This window comes from Gossypium arboreum, chromosome 11 (assembly GCF_025698485.1).
Source record: "Gossypium arboreum isolate Shixiya-1 chromosome 11, ASM2569848v2, whole genome shotgun sequence".
NCBI lineage: Eukaryota > Viridiplantae > Streptophyta > Magnoliopsida > Malvales > Malvaceae > Gossypium > Gossypium arboreum.
Genome location: NC_069080.1, coordinates 32,136,539 through 32,153,380, shown reverse-complemented (window position 1 = coordinate 32,153,380; position 16,842 = coordinate 32,136,539). Strand labels below are relative to the sequence as shown.

The following is a 16,842-nucleotide window of genomic DNA, read 5'->3' as shown; positions in this document are numbered from 1 at the left end:
TGATAGTTTGATAGTGTGATGAAGTGTCTGATGATCCTCGAACCTGAGCTAGCTTTGAAATCACTATAAAACATGGAAAAAAAAGTAAGCTTATAGCTTAGTAAGCTTGTATGAAAATAATACGCAATACTTATCATGTAACAGCCCGTTTTTGGGTCAAATCAGAATAGTTATTTTAGGACCACAAATCCCAAGTAGAAATATTTATTTTATTATTTATTTAAGGTCTACAATATGATTGAATGATTTTGTGAAAATTTTGTTCTGAAATTTTATCGATTGAGTGTCCAATTTGATTAGAAGGACTAAATTACGATAGGTGAAAAACTTGAGTTCTCTATGTTAAAGGTGCCTAATTGTTATGAATTCTTAAATTAGGGGTCCTTAAATGGTAATTAGACCATTATATTTTAGTATGGACAAAAATGGACATGGTTAGATAAAATTTCAAAGTTTTAAGTGTAGGGCATTTTAGTCATTTGGTAAATAAAGACAAAAATTAACAAATAAAAGATGTCATCTTCATCAAATTAGTTCCCCATAGTCAAATATTGTAAGGAGAAGACATAGCTAGGGTTTTGGCCACTTTCAAGCTCGATTGTAAGTTTGTTATTGTCCCATTTTTAATGATTTTTATATTTTTGAGATCGTTGTAAATTAATTTAACTATTTCAAGGACTAATTTGAAAGAAAGGTGAAGTTTAAAATTTTACCCATGTTGAACATGTATGTATTTTGATGTTTGATGGTAGAAAGTACATGTTTGTTGTTTGTTAAATGACTTTTGTGAAGTGATTTTCAGTAAAAACCACAACTAGGGACTTATTTGTAAAAGTCTATAAAATGTGTAGAAAAGTATGAATAAATGAAAAATGTGGGCTGTTATGAGTACTACTAAGGTTCGGCTAGGCTTGGGTTGTGATGAAATTGAATGAAATTCATTTTACGAGCATAGGGACTAAAATGTAAAATGCTGAAAAGTTAGGGGCAAAAATCTAAAATTTTCCACAGTGTGTTTTTAGGATGAATTGAACAATGTGATAATTAAATAATTAAATAAGTTAAATTTGGTATTATAGACCAAGAAAAACTAAGCTCGGGTCAAGATTGGGGGAAAAACAAAGTAATTGACGAATTGCTCCTTTTGGTCGCTTTTGTAACCGAGGTAAGTTCATATGTTAAATAAGCTTTAATATAATTGTATTTGAATGCCTTAATATTGCATGAACTGTATGAATAATTGTGTGGACGAGTTCGACGATGATTCGATAAGCAAGAAATCCCGTTTGAACCTTAGGAATAGATTAGGATACAAGTGACATGTCACTAGGGTTACCATGTGTTATGTGATTATGTGGTCCGAGTGTTGGTCTCGTACATCCTACCAGTGGCTGAGTATATCAGCATACGTTGTGGTTACTTGACAGCTTGTGTGAGCAGCACTGAGTAGCTACGTCTTGACTGACAGCTTGTGTGAGCATGCCCATTGATTAGCTCAAGAACGAGCAATTATGTGATATGAGATTGAGGTAGCATTGGCTACATATGTGACACTTAGTGTGCAAGATTCCCAAGTATCCGACATTATTATTCTGAGTGGTTCACGGGTATGTCAAAGATGAGAATAAGTGTAAATTCGTTACGAGATGGTACAAATATGTACTCAAAGCTTATGATTATTAATTTGTGAAATGATGAATTCAAGGTAAGTTGTGATGGAAGTGAATTATGATCATAAGATTATGGTAAATTATGTTATTTTATATTATATTGCTTGCATGATTGATGTATGGTAAGGTTTCTTATTTCTTCATACGAGCTTACTAAGCTATATAGCTTACTCTGTTTTATTTTCAATGTTTTATAGTGTCACCAAGCTAGGTCAGGATTAGAGATCGTCGGAAGTCACATCACACTATCAAACTGTCTTACGAGTACTGATGATTTTAAAACATTTTGAGAGTATAGCATGTATAGAGACTTGGTCTTTTTGTTATATGTGTCATTTTATTTGGCCAAATGTATTGGCTTATATTTGTTTAAGGTGATTTGGTATTTAGCCATGTAATTGGCTTATTTTGGCTAAAATGGTTGTAAGCCCATTTATACAAGTATATGTGTTAATGCCTTGTTTTTGTGTTTTGTAAATAGGTTGCTACATGTTTATTATGATTAAATGACTTGTTGTGAAATGGATGAGATGGGTCCTTTCGTGTGCTAGGAAACCTAAGTAGAATTATGCATGATGAAAGTATTCATGTTGATACTTGCGAATGTGAGATTGATATGAATTGATTTGGTAAATTATGCTATAGTAAATATGTTAAGTGTTGGTAATGAATGATATGATTTAGCCTTGTTTATGGATTTTTTGGTTGCTTAAACATGTCATGGATTATGCCATTGAACTTGTGTATGTGTAGGTGTAAAAGAGGGTGAAAAATGGCTTGGTAAATAGCCTTTATTTTGTCCACACACATGGGTGTGTGTCTAGGCCGTGTGTGACACACGGTTTGCCCCATAGCCATGTGTTTTGGCCATGTGTCCCCTGCACCTTAATTTTGAGAAATAGAATGCTTAGAATTGAGCACACAGGTAAAGACACGGGAGTGTGTCTTAGCCGTGTGAGGGACACAGCCTCAAGCACGGGCGTCTGTCTCGATCGAGTGAAGTCTGCACTTATTTTATGAAAATTAAATTAACCACAAGGCCTAGCACACGAGTGTGTGACTTGGCCATGTGACATCAATTTGTTCATGCATTGCAAAACAGGGAGTTACACGGGTTAGGGACGCGGGCGTGTGTGGCCACACGGCCTGCCCACACGGGCGTGTGACCCTTGTTCATAGCAAAAATTTTCTAAGTTCTGTAAAAATTTCCTAAGTGCTCAGTTTAGTCCCAAACCACTTCCGAAGCATGTTTTGGGCCTCATAGACTTGTATTAGGGACTTTAAGAATGAATGCGAATGGTTTTAATTTGAATGAAAATTTATGACCCGAAATTGTATATTTGCTCGCTTTGTAAGTCCGGTAATGCCTCGTATCTTGTTCTGGGGTTGAATACAGGTAAGGGATGTTACATATCACTTATTAAACATTCAAATTGTAAATATAACATGCTACAGAACATTTAACAACAATATTATTATGTTTTCAATCACATAACTAACCTTGTATTCACAAATTTCATATATCCGATGCTTATACAGTTTTTTGTACGCACCTATATTGATACGTATTTATTTGTCTCATTTCACATATTCAATATACCTGTTGAATCGTTTAAATATCGATGGATACTCTTATTTCAGATAAATTCTAATAATAACCATAAGTCTTTCAATATTAATTTCATATGTCACTTACCAAGTCTTTCTGAACCGAAGAACGACTTACGGATATGAGTACATCATTTTTCTTGTGCCACAGTCCAACTATGGTCTTACACGTGTATTGCCATGGCCCTACCATGGTCTTACATTCGTAGTGCCATAACCCAGTTATGGTCTTATCATTAGAATGATATAGCCCAGCTATGGTCTTACATATAAATACTGCCATGGTCTTACGTTCAATTCATCCTTTGTCATAAAACGGTTGTACTCAATCCTGCATTGTACTTGTTTTGAACATTTAATTGAATTTCATAATTCAACAATAATTTTATTTTCAACAATAGATATGAATAAATACATAGTACTATTCATAAATTTAATAAATAAACATTAAAGTTTAACTATACGAACGTACCTTGGGCAAGATGAGTCGATCGATCCAAAACCTTGTTCTTTCCTCAATTTAAGTCCGTATTTCACTATTCTTGATCTATATAATATCAAATTTAACTTATTTAATAATATATCTATTCAATTTAGTCCAAAATACATTTTAAAGCCACTCTACACATTTGCCCCTAATATTTCACATTTTTACAATTTAGTCCTTATTTCATAAAATTACAAATTCATGCAATTCAACCACAATATAAGCTAGATGAATTTCAATTAGGTCCCTAGCACCCATATTTTTCATTTATTTCACATTTTAACCACAAAGTTTCAACATTTTACAAATTAATCCCTAATTGTACTAAAAATCATTTAACAAATGTTGTTTATCTAACAACAACCATGCATTTTCTACCATTAAACATCAAAAAAACCAACATTCATCAATGGAAAACCCTAAACCTTTAAAAAATTTGTAATTTAGTCCCTAGGCTAGCTAGACTAAGCTGTTGATAAACCGTAAATTATACATATTTTTAGCCCATGTTTAATGCATTTTATAGATGATTTCTCATTAGAATTGGTGAATTCGATGCTCCTAATGCTTTAATTTCATGTTTTGTACTCAGGAGAGCACCAAGAGTCAAAAGGAGCCAAAAACGAGCCAAAAAGGGACAAAACAGACCAAATCGAGAAGATGACACGGCCTAAGGCTTGCCACACGGGTGGCTCACACGCCCGTGTCTTTCAAGGGTGTCGACTAAGGCTTTCACTATTCACACGGCCTGGCCATTGATCCACACGGTCGTGTGCAATTTAACAAATTAAACACGGCCTGGCAATCACGTCACACGGTCGTGTCACACGGGCGTGTCCCTGCTAAGCCCAAGTTAAGTCCAATTCAGAAAAGGCCACTTTGGAGGGTTTCTAGGCATTCCAAAGCCTACAAATACGCACTAGAGGAGGAGAAAAGGGGAGACGGAGAAGAGAGGTAAGGAATTACCCCAAGGAAGCCGATTGATCCATCTCAGAAGCTGGATTCATCATCAAGACTTAAGATCTCTCCTCAATTCCCCTTCAGGAGTTTTGGCTTTTCTTTATGTTTTGTATTCTTTATTCTTCTGAGATGTTTTCTTATTTAGTTATGAACTAAATCCCTTAAATACCTAAAGGGAATGAAACCTAAGACAAATCTTGTTATTATTTTCTGAATCGTATGATAAATATTTAACTTGTTTTTAATTATGTGTTCTTAATTCTTACTTTGATATCTCAGGATACTGATTCAAGACACGCTCTTATTCAGAGGAGGAATAGACCCTGTCTAAGAGTACATTTTCCATAATAGCGGGGTTGATTGCGCGCCTAGAAATAGAGTGACAAGATTTTGCCGGATTAAGGTGAAACCTAATAAGCTGATCCATAGATCGAGTTAATGCAACCCTAGAGTGTTAATTAGAGAAAAGTCTCGGTTATTCAATCTAGGGATTAGACGTTATTAGTCTTGAATAGGGATAATAACATAACTTAGGGATCTCTACGGAACAAGTTGAATTAATAAATCGTCCGATTTGGAGCTAGAATAACAAGTACAGTCTAGGTGGATTTTTCCTTAGGTATTGTCTCAAGTCAATCGATTTTCCCAAAAGAAATTCCCTAATTCTTTTCTCTATGCGTTCTTTGTTTAAATAACTAGTTAATTAAAAGAAACCCTTTTATTCTTAGGCTAGATAATAAAAAGATAGTTATTACTAGTACTTTTTGTTCCCTTGGGTGTGATATACCGGTCTTGCCATTACCATACTATTGTTCGATAGGTGTGCTTGTCTTTTCGTCGTGATAATAGTTAGTCTAGGTTTGATCTTCATTATAAATATTTATTACTTGTTACGAATCACGCGATCAAGTTTTTGGCACCGTTGCCGGGGAACTGAAATATTAGGAACACTAAATTTTTATTACTTTAGCTATCTATTTCTCTTGCAATTTTATTATTTATTAATTTACTTTTTCTCTCTCTTGGAAGTTTTTTATAGTTTATGACTAGAAGAAACCCGTCGGGACGATTACTTTTTGACGAAGAAATCGATCGTACAATTCGCAAAAACCAAAGAGAAATAAGGCGTAGTTTACGTTACACGGAGAATGAACGAGAAGATGATACTCAAACCCCAACCGACGAGATGGCTGAAAACCTAGACAATCAGCTGCCTCCTGCAATTGCAGTTAATCAAAATCCTGCTGCACGTACTATGTATGATTGTGCTAAACCTTCTTTAACAGGAACTGAGTCTAGTATAGTTAGACCTGCTATAGCTACGAATAATTTCGAACTAAAACCTAACACAATTCAGATGATACAGTAATTTGTTCAGTTTGATGGTTTGCAGGATGAGGATCCCAACACGTACTTGGCAAATTTTCTTGAATTTTGTGAAACATTCAAAATCAATGGTGTTTCTGATGATGCCATTCGTCTTCGGTTATTTCCCTTTTCACTGAGAAAAAAAGCTAAACAGTGGTTGAACTTGTTACCACGAGGTCTATCACTACTTGAGAACAAATGAACGAGAAATTTTTACTAAAATATTTTTCGCTAGCTAAAACGGCTAAATTGCGTAATGATATATCTTCTTTTGTGCAGATGGATTTAGAAATACTTTACGATGCATGAGAGAGATACAAGGACTTATTGAGAAGGTGCCCTCACCATGGGTTACCACTTTGGCTGCAACTTCAAACGTTCTACAATGGTGTGAATCTCTCAACAAGACAAATGATTGACGCAGTTGCTGGCGGAACCATCAACAATAAAACACTGGAAGATGCCTATGAATTCATAGAGGAGATGTCACTGAACAACTATCAGTGGCAAGTTATGAGGACAAAGCCAACGAAAATAGTCGGCGCCTATAACATCGATTCAGTCACCATGCTCTCTAATCAGGTAGAACTTCTCAGTAAAAAGATTGATAGTTTTCTTGGTTCTACGCAGGTACTCTAGTAATGAGGTGTGACTTAAGCGGAGGAGGTGTTCATACAGAATATCAATCCTTCAATCCGACAACCGAAGAGGAACAAGTCAACTATATGGGTAATAATAACTTTAGATCTCAAAATAACCCATACAGTAATACTTATAATGCAGGTTGGAGGAACTACCCAAATTTTTCCTGGGGAGGCCAAGGAAATCCAAAGCCACAAAATCCTCAGGGTTTTCAACAGCCACCTTATCAACAGGAGAAGAAATCAAACCTTGAAGAGATGCTTTCTAAATTCATCTCGGTGTCAGAAACCCGTTTCCAAAATACCGAGACAGCACTTAAGAATCAATAAGCATCGATCTAAGGACTCGAAACTCAGATAAACCAGCTGTCTAAACTAATCTCTAAAAGACCATCAGAAAATTTATTTAGTAATACCAAATCCAGAGAGCATGTCAAAGCAGTTACGCTAAGGAGTGGGAAAGTGTTAGCGGAATCTGAAAAAAGGTTAGCATAAAAAGCCGTGGAAAGCGAAAGGAGGGAAGAAAAACCCAAAAATAGTGACAAACCAGTACCAGAGGAATATTCACCACCGGTTCTATATCAAGCAAAATTCAAGAGAGATAGCATTGATGCACAATTCGGTAAGTTTCTTGAACTTTTTAAACAATTACGTATCAACTTACCTTTTGTTGAAGCTATCTCGCAGATGCCTACATACGCAAAATTTTTAAAGGAGCTTTTAACAAATAAAAGAAAGTTTGAGGACTTATCTACAGTAGAACTCAACGAGGAGTGCTCCGCCATACTCCAGAATAAGCTCCCAACCAAACTAAAAGATCCAGGAAGTTTTACTATCCCTTGCTTAATTGGTAATCTGAATATTGAAAAAGCATTAGCTGATTTAGGCGCTAGTATTAATTTGATGCCCTATAAAATGTTCAAACAGCTTGGTCTTGGGGAACCTAAACCCACTAAGATGAGTATTCAATTAGCCGATAGATTTTTAAATATCCCAGGGGTATTATAGAAGATGTACTTGTAAAAGTAGATAAATTTATATTCCCTGTTGATTTTGTTGTGCTTGACATGGATGAAGATGTGGAAGTACCCTTAATTTTAGGGCACCCATTCCTAGCCACTGCTAGAGCCGTGATTGACGTTGGTGACGGTAAATTGGTACTTAGAGTAGGTGACGAGGAAATGATCTTTAAAATTTATGATGCTATGAGATTCTCTAGGGAACAAGATGATTCATGTTATTTCATTGACTCTATTGATCATATTACTCAAGACTCTTTTCAGGAAATTGTACAAGAGGAGACGACAGAACCATGTCCAGCTCAAAACGAGGAGATAGGTGAGGAACCTAATAACCATCCGTCAAGACAAGTAGAATACGAGGGTATTAAGATCAACGATGAACTTAAGCAAAAACCATCGATTGAGGAGCCACCCAAACTGGAACTTAAACAATTACCAAACCATTTAGAAAATGCATTCCTTGGAAATAATTCTACATTACCAGTTATTATTGCTTCTAATTTGCAATCCAAGGAGAAAGAGTAATTAATCTAAGTATTAAAAGAACATAAGAAGGCCATAGCATGGAAAATTTCTAACATTAAAGGAATCAGTCCTTCTTTTTGCACCCACAAAATTTTAATGGAAGATGAATACAAACCATGTGTGCAAGCTCAAAGACGTCTGAACCCCAACATGAAGGAAGTTGTAAATGCTGAGGTAATTAAACTTCTAGATGCTGGAATTATTTATCCTATTTCTGACAGTTCTTGGGTAAGTCCAGTGCATGTTGTCCCCAAGAAAGGAGGCATGACGGTTGTGACCAACGAGAAGAATGAGCTAATCCCAACAAGAACGGTTACAGGATGAAGAGTTTACATAGACTACAGGAAACTAAATGACTCCTCAAGAAAAGATTAGTTTCCCTTGCCATTCGTTGACCAAATGTTAGAAAGATTATCCGGACACATGTATTACTGCTTCTTAGATGGACTCTCTGGTTACTTCCAAATCCCAATAGCTCCTGAAGATCAAGAAAAGACGACATTCACATGCCCATATGGTACATTCGCTGATCGTAGAATGCCTTTTGGATTATGTAATGCCCCTGCTACTTTTTAGCATTATATGATAGCTATATTCGACGAACTCGTGGAAGATATCATGGAAGTCTTCATGGATGATTTTTTGGTATTCGGTAACTCTTTCCATCTCTGCCTTAAAAATTTAAAACGAGTTTTAATAAGATGTGAAGAAACAAACTTTGTGCTTCACTAGGAGAAATGCCACTTCATGGTTCAAAAAGGTATTGTACTAGGGCATAAAATTTCTAGTAAAGGGATTGAGGTGGATAAATCTAAAGTAGAAACAATCGAGAAATTACCACCTCCTAGTTCAGTTAAGGCTATTAGAAGCTTTTTAGGACATGCTGGTTTTTATAGAAGATTCATTAAGGATTTTTCAAAAATAGCTAAGCCTTTAACTAAATTGCTAGAAAAAGATATACCTTTTAACTTCAATCAGGAATGTTTAGAAGCATTTAAAGGATAAATTAATTAATGCTTTAATTATAATTGCACCTGATTGGAACTTGCCATTTGAACTAATGTGTGATGCGAGTGATTTTGCAATAGGTGCAGTACTGGGACAACGAAGAGACAAGCATTTTCAACCTATCTATTACGCCAGCAAAACCTGAACTGCTGCACAAGAAAACTATACTACCACAGAAAAAGAGTTGCTAGCTGTGGTTTTTGCTTTTGATAAATTTCGATCATATCTCATATTGTCTAAAGTTGTTGTTTACACTGACCATTCCACCTTTCGCTATCTTTTAACTAAAACCGATGCAAAACCTCGACTCATCTGATGGGTTCTCCTTTTGCAGGAATTTAACTTAGAAATTTAGGACAAGAAAGGAGTTGAAAATCTAGCGGCTGATCATCTGTCCAGGCTCGAGAAAACCAATACCAGAGAACTAGATGACGTGAAAATAAATGATTCGTTCCCTAAAGAACAATTTTTCGCTATATCTGACTCCGAGGTACCTTGGTTTACAGACATTGCGAATTTTTTAGCTGCTAACATTATCCCAAAAGGGTTAACACACCAGCAAAAGAAGCGATTATTTAACGATGTAAAAAACTACTTTGGGGACTTTCTATTTCGTAGATGTGCAGATCAAGTCATCAGAAGATGCGTTACAGGATCAGAAATATAGAAAATATTGGAACACTGCCACTCAGGGCCAATCGGAAGACACTATAGTGGAACAAAGACCGCACAAAAAAAATACTTGAATCAGGTTTTTATTAGCCTTCGTTATTCAAAGACGCTATCAAAAATGTTACTTTATGTGACAAATGCCAACGGATAGGTAACATATCTAAACATGATGAAATGCCTCAAAACTATATGCTTTCTTGTGAAATATTTGACGTGTGGGGTATCGATTTCATGGGCCCATTCCCCAGTTCATTTGGAAATAAATATATCTTAGTAGGAGTTGACTACATGTCCAAATGGGTAGAAGCTCAAGCTCTACCTACTAATGATGCTAGAGTGGTAGTACATTTCCTTAAAAAACTCTTTTCGAGATTCGAAACACCTAGAGCAATTATTAGTGATAGGGGCACTCATTTTTGTAATACCCAATTTGAAAAAACCCTTAAGAAATACGGAGTTCATCATAGAACGACCACCCTATACCATCCTCAAACTAATGGACAAGCTGAAGTAGCAATCCGAGAACTCAAACGGATCCTTGAAAAAACAATAGAATCAAATAGAAAAGACTGGGCAACAAAAATAGACGATGCCTTATGGGCTTACAGAACCACTTTTAAGACTCCTATAGGGACATCACCTTATAGACTTATTTATGGCAAAAGTTGTCATCTCCCATTCGAACTAGAGCATAAAGCTTTTTGGGCTATTAAATTTCTAAACCTTGATCCCGAACTTGCAGGAAAAAACAGGTTGATGCAGCTGAACGAGCTAGATGAATGCCAAGCGAATGCATTTGAAAATTCACGCCTATACAATGAAGCAACAAAGCGGTGCCATGATGTTCGTTTAAAGCAACAGAAACAATTTGAAGTTGGAGATCTTGTCTTACTATACAACTCAAGACTCAAATTGTTTCCCGGGAAACTAAAATCATGATGGTCAGGACCCTTCATAATTCAATCTGTTCATCCATATGGCACAATAAAGGTAAGTCACCCATCATATGGTACTTTCAAAGTAACGGAAAATGTCTCAAACTTTATAATGGTGAGGATTTTAAAGTCAATGGAGAGGAGTTGCGACTCCACAAACTGCCCTGAGTATACTAACAAGATAACAGTCGAGCTTAGACTATAAACAAGCGCTTCTCGGGAGGCAACCCCAGTACTAACCATTTTAAATTATTTTAAATTCAAGTTTTAAACATTTAGGTCACTAATAGAGTATTTGAGGCACAGGTTCCTAGCATCACACGGTCGGTAACATGGCCGTGCTTAAGGCCGTGTGCCCAACACGGAGGGAAACACGACCGTGTGAAAACAGGGTAAATGATTTCCCCAAAACACGTGGTGCGATAAATCTCCACGGCCGTCCGACACGGCCGTGTCGGTACACTCGATAGGAAAAATACAGGCATGGGGATGGAAACCTATGGGCGTGCCAAGGACAAGGCTCGATTCTATTTCTTCGACAAGGGCGGGCGACATGCTCGTGCCCTTCAGCCTGTACAATAATCCACGGGCATGCTACCATAACACACGGGCGTGGGAGAAGTGAACAAAGCTAGGCACGACTGTGCGATAGGGTCATGTACCACACACGTCCAAGACACACGGCCGCGGAGAATAACCAATCACAACCTAAAATTGAAAAATTCGAAACACACGGGCTCACCCTCATAAGTACACGGGCGTGGCCTTAGGCCGTGTGCCCCCTATATAACAAAATCACTGTTCATTTTCTTCTTCCTTTCCGAAGCCCTAGCCGAAATCTCCCCTTCTCCACTCCCTGATCCCTATTCTCAGCCACCACTACCCTCTTGTCTAGTTCATGTGGCAGCTTCATATGTTAACATCTCTGAGCGCCTCACCCGAGTCGAGCTTTATTGTTTTCAACAATTTGACAACATTGATGCTACTCTACGGCAGAGTTGTTAGCACCTTTCCATCTCATCGCTAGTCTCGCCTCGCGAACCATCCAGCGATGAAGATGTTTAGAAATATTTATTTATTACTTTCTGTTTTTACTTATTATTGAAACTATTTCTATTATTTTTATTAGATTTTAGAATTTTATTTTTATTCTTTATTTCAGTTGTTTCTTTTCAAATCCTTATACTTCCTAATATCTTCTAAAAAGTTCTTGATTTTATCACAGTTATATAGAACTCCTAAGCTTATCACCACATAGGAACTACAACTCCACCGGGGAAGGTTCTCCACGACTGCCATGTCTTGCTCGATCACGACTATAGCCACCACTAGATATAATATTCTTTTGGCACAAGACTTATGGCCTAATGAACCTCTATGACTACCGGAGTATCCTCCTCCACTCTCAAACCGATCACTCTCCAAAACTCTAATTTCGAGGAATTCATCATACAGGAAGTTTCACTTCTCTCCCTATCTAATTTTTATTCTTTAACATCTATCATTGTACATTGAGGGTAATGTACATCTTAACTGTGGGGGGTATTTAATTCACTATCAGAAAAAGATCCCTGAATAATCACCTTGTTCTCATGAAAAACTCGCATATCATATTTAGGATAAATTTTAATTGATTTATGATTTTGATTGATATATCTCGAATTAAAACATAGGGATTTATGCATTGATTATTTAAACCTGAAGACATTAGAGAATCAAGCATGATAAGTTGATTTTTTTTAAAAAAATTAAATTATAAGTTGTTTCCCCAAGTCTAGGTATTACTTTGAATTAGAATTCACGAGTCTAAACATCAAAAAGCCATAATTTTTTGTGAGATTTTTAAGCCTTTTAAGCATCTATTCATCCTTTTATGCTCACGTTTATTATTGCTTTGAGTGCGTCAGTATTGAACTGTTAACTTGCTTGATTATGCATGTTGAGACCACACCATTTGATTTGATATATCAAAATGATTAAGGCACTTAGGATTAACCCACTCATGCCATGAGAAGGATTTTATTTTGATTATGAGTTGAAAATTTTGCTTGAGGACAAGCAAATCCTTAAGTGTGGGGGTATTTGATAAACTGTAAATTATACATATTTTTACCCCATGTTTAATGCATTTTATAGATGATTTCTTATTAGAATTGGTGAATTCGATGCTCCTAATGCTTTAATTTCATGTTTTGTACTCAGGAGAGCACCAAGAGTCAAAAGGAGCCAAAAATGAGCCAAAAAGGGACAAAACGACCAAATCGAGAAGATAACACAGCCTAAGCCTTGCCACATGGGCAGCTCACACACTCGTGTCTTTCGAGGGTGTCGACCAAGGCTTTCAGGATTCACACAGCCTGGCCATTGATCCACACAGCCGTGTACAATTTAACGAATTGAACACGGACTGACAATCACGTCACACGACCGTGTCACACGGGCGTGTCCCTACTAAGCCCAAGTTAAGTCTAATTTGGAAAAGGCCACTTTGGAGGGTTTTTAGGCATTCCACAGCCTATAAATACGCACTAGAGGAGGAGAAAGGGGGAGACAGAGAAGAGGGGTAAGGAATTACCCCAAGGAAGCCGATTGATCCATCTCAGAAGCTGGATTCATCAACAAGACTGAAGATCTCTCCTCAATTCCCCTTCAGGAGTTTTGGCTTTTCTTTATGTTTTGTATTCTTTATTCTTCTGAGATGTTTTCTCTTTTAGTTATGAACTAAATCCCCTAAATACCTAAGGGAATGGAACCTAAGACGAATTTTGTTATTATTTTCTGAATCGTATGATAAATATTTAACTTGTTCTTAATTATGTGTTCTTAATTCTTGCTTTGATATCCCAGGATACTGATTCAAGGTACGCTCTTATTCAGAGGAGGAATAGACCCTGTCTAAGAGTGCATTTGCCATAACTAAGTGAGGTTGATTGCGTGCCTAGAAATAGGGTGACAAGATTTTGCCGGATTAGGGTGAATCCTAATAAGGGGATCCATAGATCGAGTTAATGCAACCCTAGAGTGTTAATTAAAGAAAAGTCTCGGTTATTCAATCTAGGTATTAGATGTTATTAGTCTTCAATAGGGATAATAACATAACTTAGGGATCTCTACGGAACAATTTGAATGAATAAATCGTCCTATTCGGAGCCAGAATAACAAGTACAATCTAGGTGGATTTTTCTTTAGGTATTGTCTCAAGTCAATCGATTTTCCCAAAAGAAATTCCCTAATTCTTTTCTCTGTGCGTTCTTAGTTTAAATAATTAGTTAATTAAAACAAATCTTTTATTCTTAGGCTAGATAATAAAAAGATAGTTATTACTAGTACTTTTGGTTCCCTTGGGTACGATATCCCGGTCTTACCATTACTATACTATTGTTCGATAGGTGCGCTTGCCTTTTCGTCGTGATAATAGTTAGTCTAGGTTTGATCTTCATTATAAATATTTATTACTTGTTACGAATCACGCGATCAGCTGCAAAAATCTCAAAAGCATAGAAATAATTAAAAATGGGAAATAGGTGGGGGTGGAGTTTTTTGAGCAGCCGATTTAGTTCAGACAAACTCAGTGAACCTCTCGTTCATCATTTGGGAGAAGGCTTCCTTGGCCTCTCCTTCCTGACTACCCGATACGGTTCTCGACTCAAATTGCGCTTCTCCGTAAATGGAGGCTAGCGCATTACTCTCATCTTCATGAGCTACAACTCGATTGGGATCCATTTACTATATGAAAACACTATTTAAAACTGTCAGGAGATATCATACTATCACAAATTATATATGGCATGTATAGCTAGACTCTCACATACACTATATTAGTCCTAGAATTGACTAAATCGTAGCTCTGATACCAATAAATGTAACACCCTCACCCGTATTCAACGCCGAAATAGGGTTACGGTGCATTACCAAACATAATATACATTTACACATACATTCCACATACAATTTCAAATTTCATTTAATCTTCAATCAATAATATACATATCGTCCCTAATACGAGCCTATAAGGCCCAAAACATGCATTCGAGGTGGTTTGGGACTAAACCAATAACTTTAGAAAATTTTGAAACTCATAGAATTTATTTTCAAAAATAGGGAACATACACCATTGTGGCCCGACCGTATCTCTCACACGGCCAAAGACACACCCGTGTCGTAGGCCGTGTGGACATTCAAAATCAGAGCACATGGCCGTGTCCCAGGCCATCTCGACCCGTGTAACTCTCTGACTTGGGTCACACGGCCAACACACACGCTCGTGTGGCTAGCCCGTGTGCCCTAAAAATGGCCACACATGCCCGTCTACTAGGTTGTGTAAGTCACACGGCCAAGTCACATGCTCGTGTGTGAGGTTGTGTAGAGCATACTGACTTGGTTTTTAGTTTAACAGGCACACGACTGTGCAACATAACCGTGTTTTACACACGGTTGAGACACACGCCTATGTCTCTGCCTGTGTGGACAAAAATAGGCTATTTACCAAGCCACTTTGCCACCCAAATTGCATGTACTACACCAAACTCAAATGGCACAAACCATAGCATATATAAGCATTCATACAAACTCAATCAAGCCTAGTTCATGCTAACTCAAAATCATTATCCACAAAACACTCAGGTCACAAAATAGGCCAATCCATTTATACAAAATTCACATATACATTTCAACTAATTAAACAATTTAAAAAATGCATCATTTGGCTCAAAATTTACAAACATATATCTTCTCTAATATCAACCACAATACCTATTATCAATAAGTATCACAAAGCCAATCTCAATCACATAACATAAACCAATTGCACACATACATAAATACACAACCAAACCAACCAAATTAATCTAACTTTCATGGCTATATACACAAACCAAACCATAGACATTTACAAGCCAAACCAAATGGCTAAATTCATCAAAAATTTATATACCAAAGTGACCAAAGTTCCTATACATGCCATATATTCCAAAACATAGATTCAAAAGTACCAAAATGATAGCTTGATAGTGTGATAAAGTCTTCGACGATCCCCGAATCCGAGCTAGCTTTGGAATCACTATAAAACACGGAAAATAAACAAAGAAAGCTTATAACTTAGTAAGCTCGTATCAAAATAATAAGCAATACTTATCACTTATTAACCATTCAAATTGTAAATATAACAAGCTACCAAGCGTTTAACCACAATGTTATTATGTTTTCAATCACATAACTAACCTTGTATTCACAACTTTCATATATCCGATGCTTATACAGTTTTCCATATGTACCTGTATCGATACGTATCTATTTCTCACCATTTCACATATTCAATATACTTGCTGAATCATTTAAATATCGATGGATACTCTTATTTTAGATAAATTCTAAGAATAACCATAAGTCTTTCAATATTAATTTCATATGTCACTTATCAAGTCTTTCTGAATCGAATAACAGCTTATGGATATGAGTACATTGTTTTTCTTGTGCCATAGTCCAACTATGGTCTTACACGTGTATTGCCATGGCCCTGCCATGGTATTACATTCGTAGTGCCATAACCCAGTTATGGTCTTATCATCAGAATGCCATAGCCCAGCTATGGTCTTACATATAAATATTGCCATGGTCCAACCATGGTCTTACGTTCAATTCATCCTTTGTCATAAAACGGTTGTAATCAATCCTGCATTCTACTTGTTTTGAACGTTTAATTCAATTTCATAATTCAACAATAATTTTATTTTCAATAATAGATATGAATAAATACATAATACTATTCATAAATTTAATAAATAAACATTAAAGTTTAACTATACAAACTTACATTGTAACACCCCGAATTTGGGCCTAAAAGTATTGGGCCTTGAGTGGGGGTCCGTAAGGAGGTTGTATATAGGTATTTAATTGTGCAATGAAATGAAACAATTAAATGTTTGCTATTAGTGGTTAATGGCTTTG

The 16,842-nt window shown here is 36.4% G+C and overlaps 1 non-coding gene across 1 annotated transcript; it reads right to left on the bottom strand.

Annotated features, from left to right (window-relative positions):
• Window positions 1-6,339: 6,339 nt before the first annotated feature.
• Window positions 6,340-6,446, bottom strand: LOC128284923 (small nucleolar RNA R71). The gene has a single exon (XR_008275342.1). It is a non-coding gene; the product is annotated as a small nucleolar RNA R71 (small nucleolar RNA).
• Window positions 6,447-16,842: the final 10,396 nt, after the last annotated feature.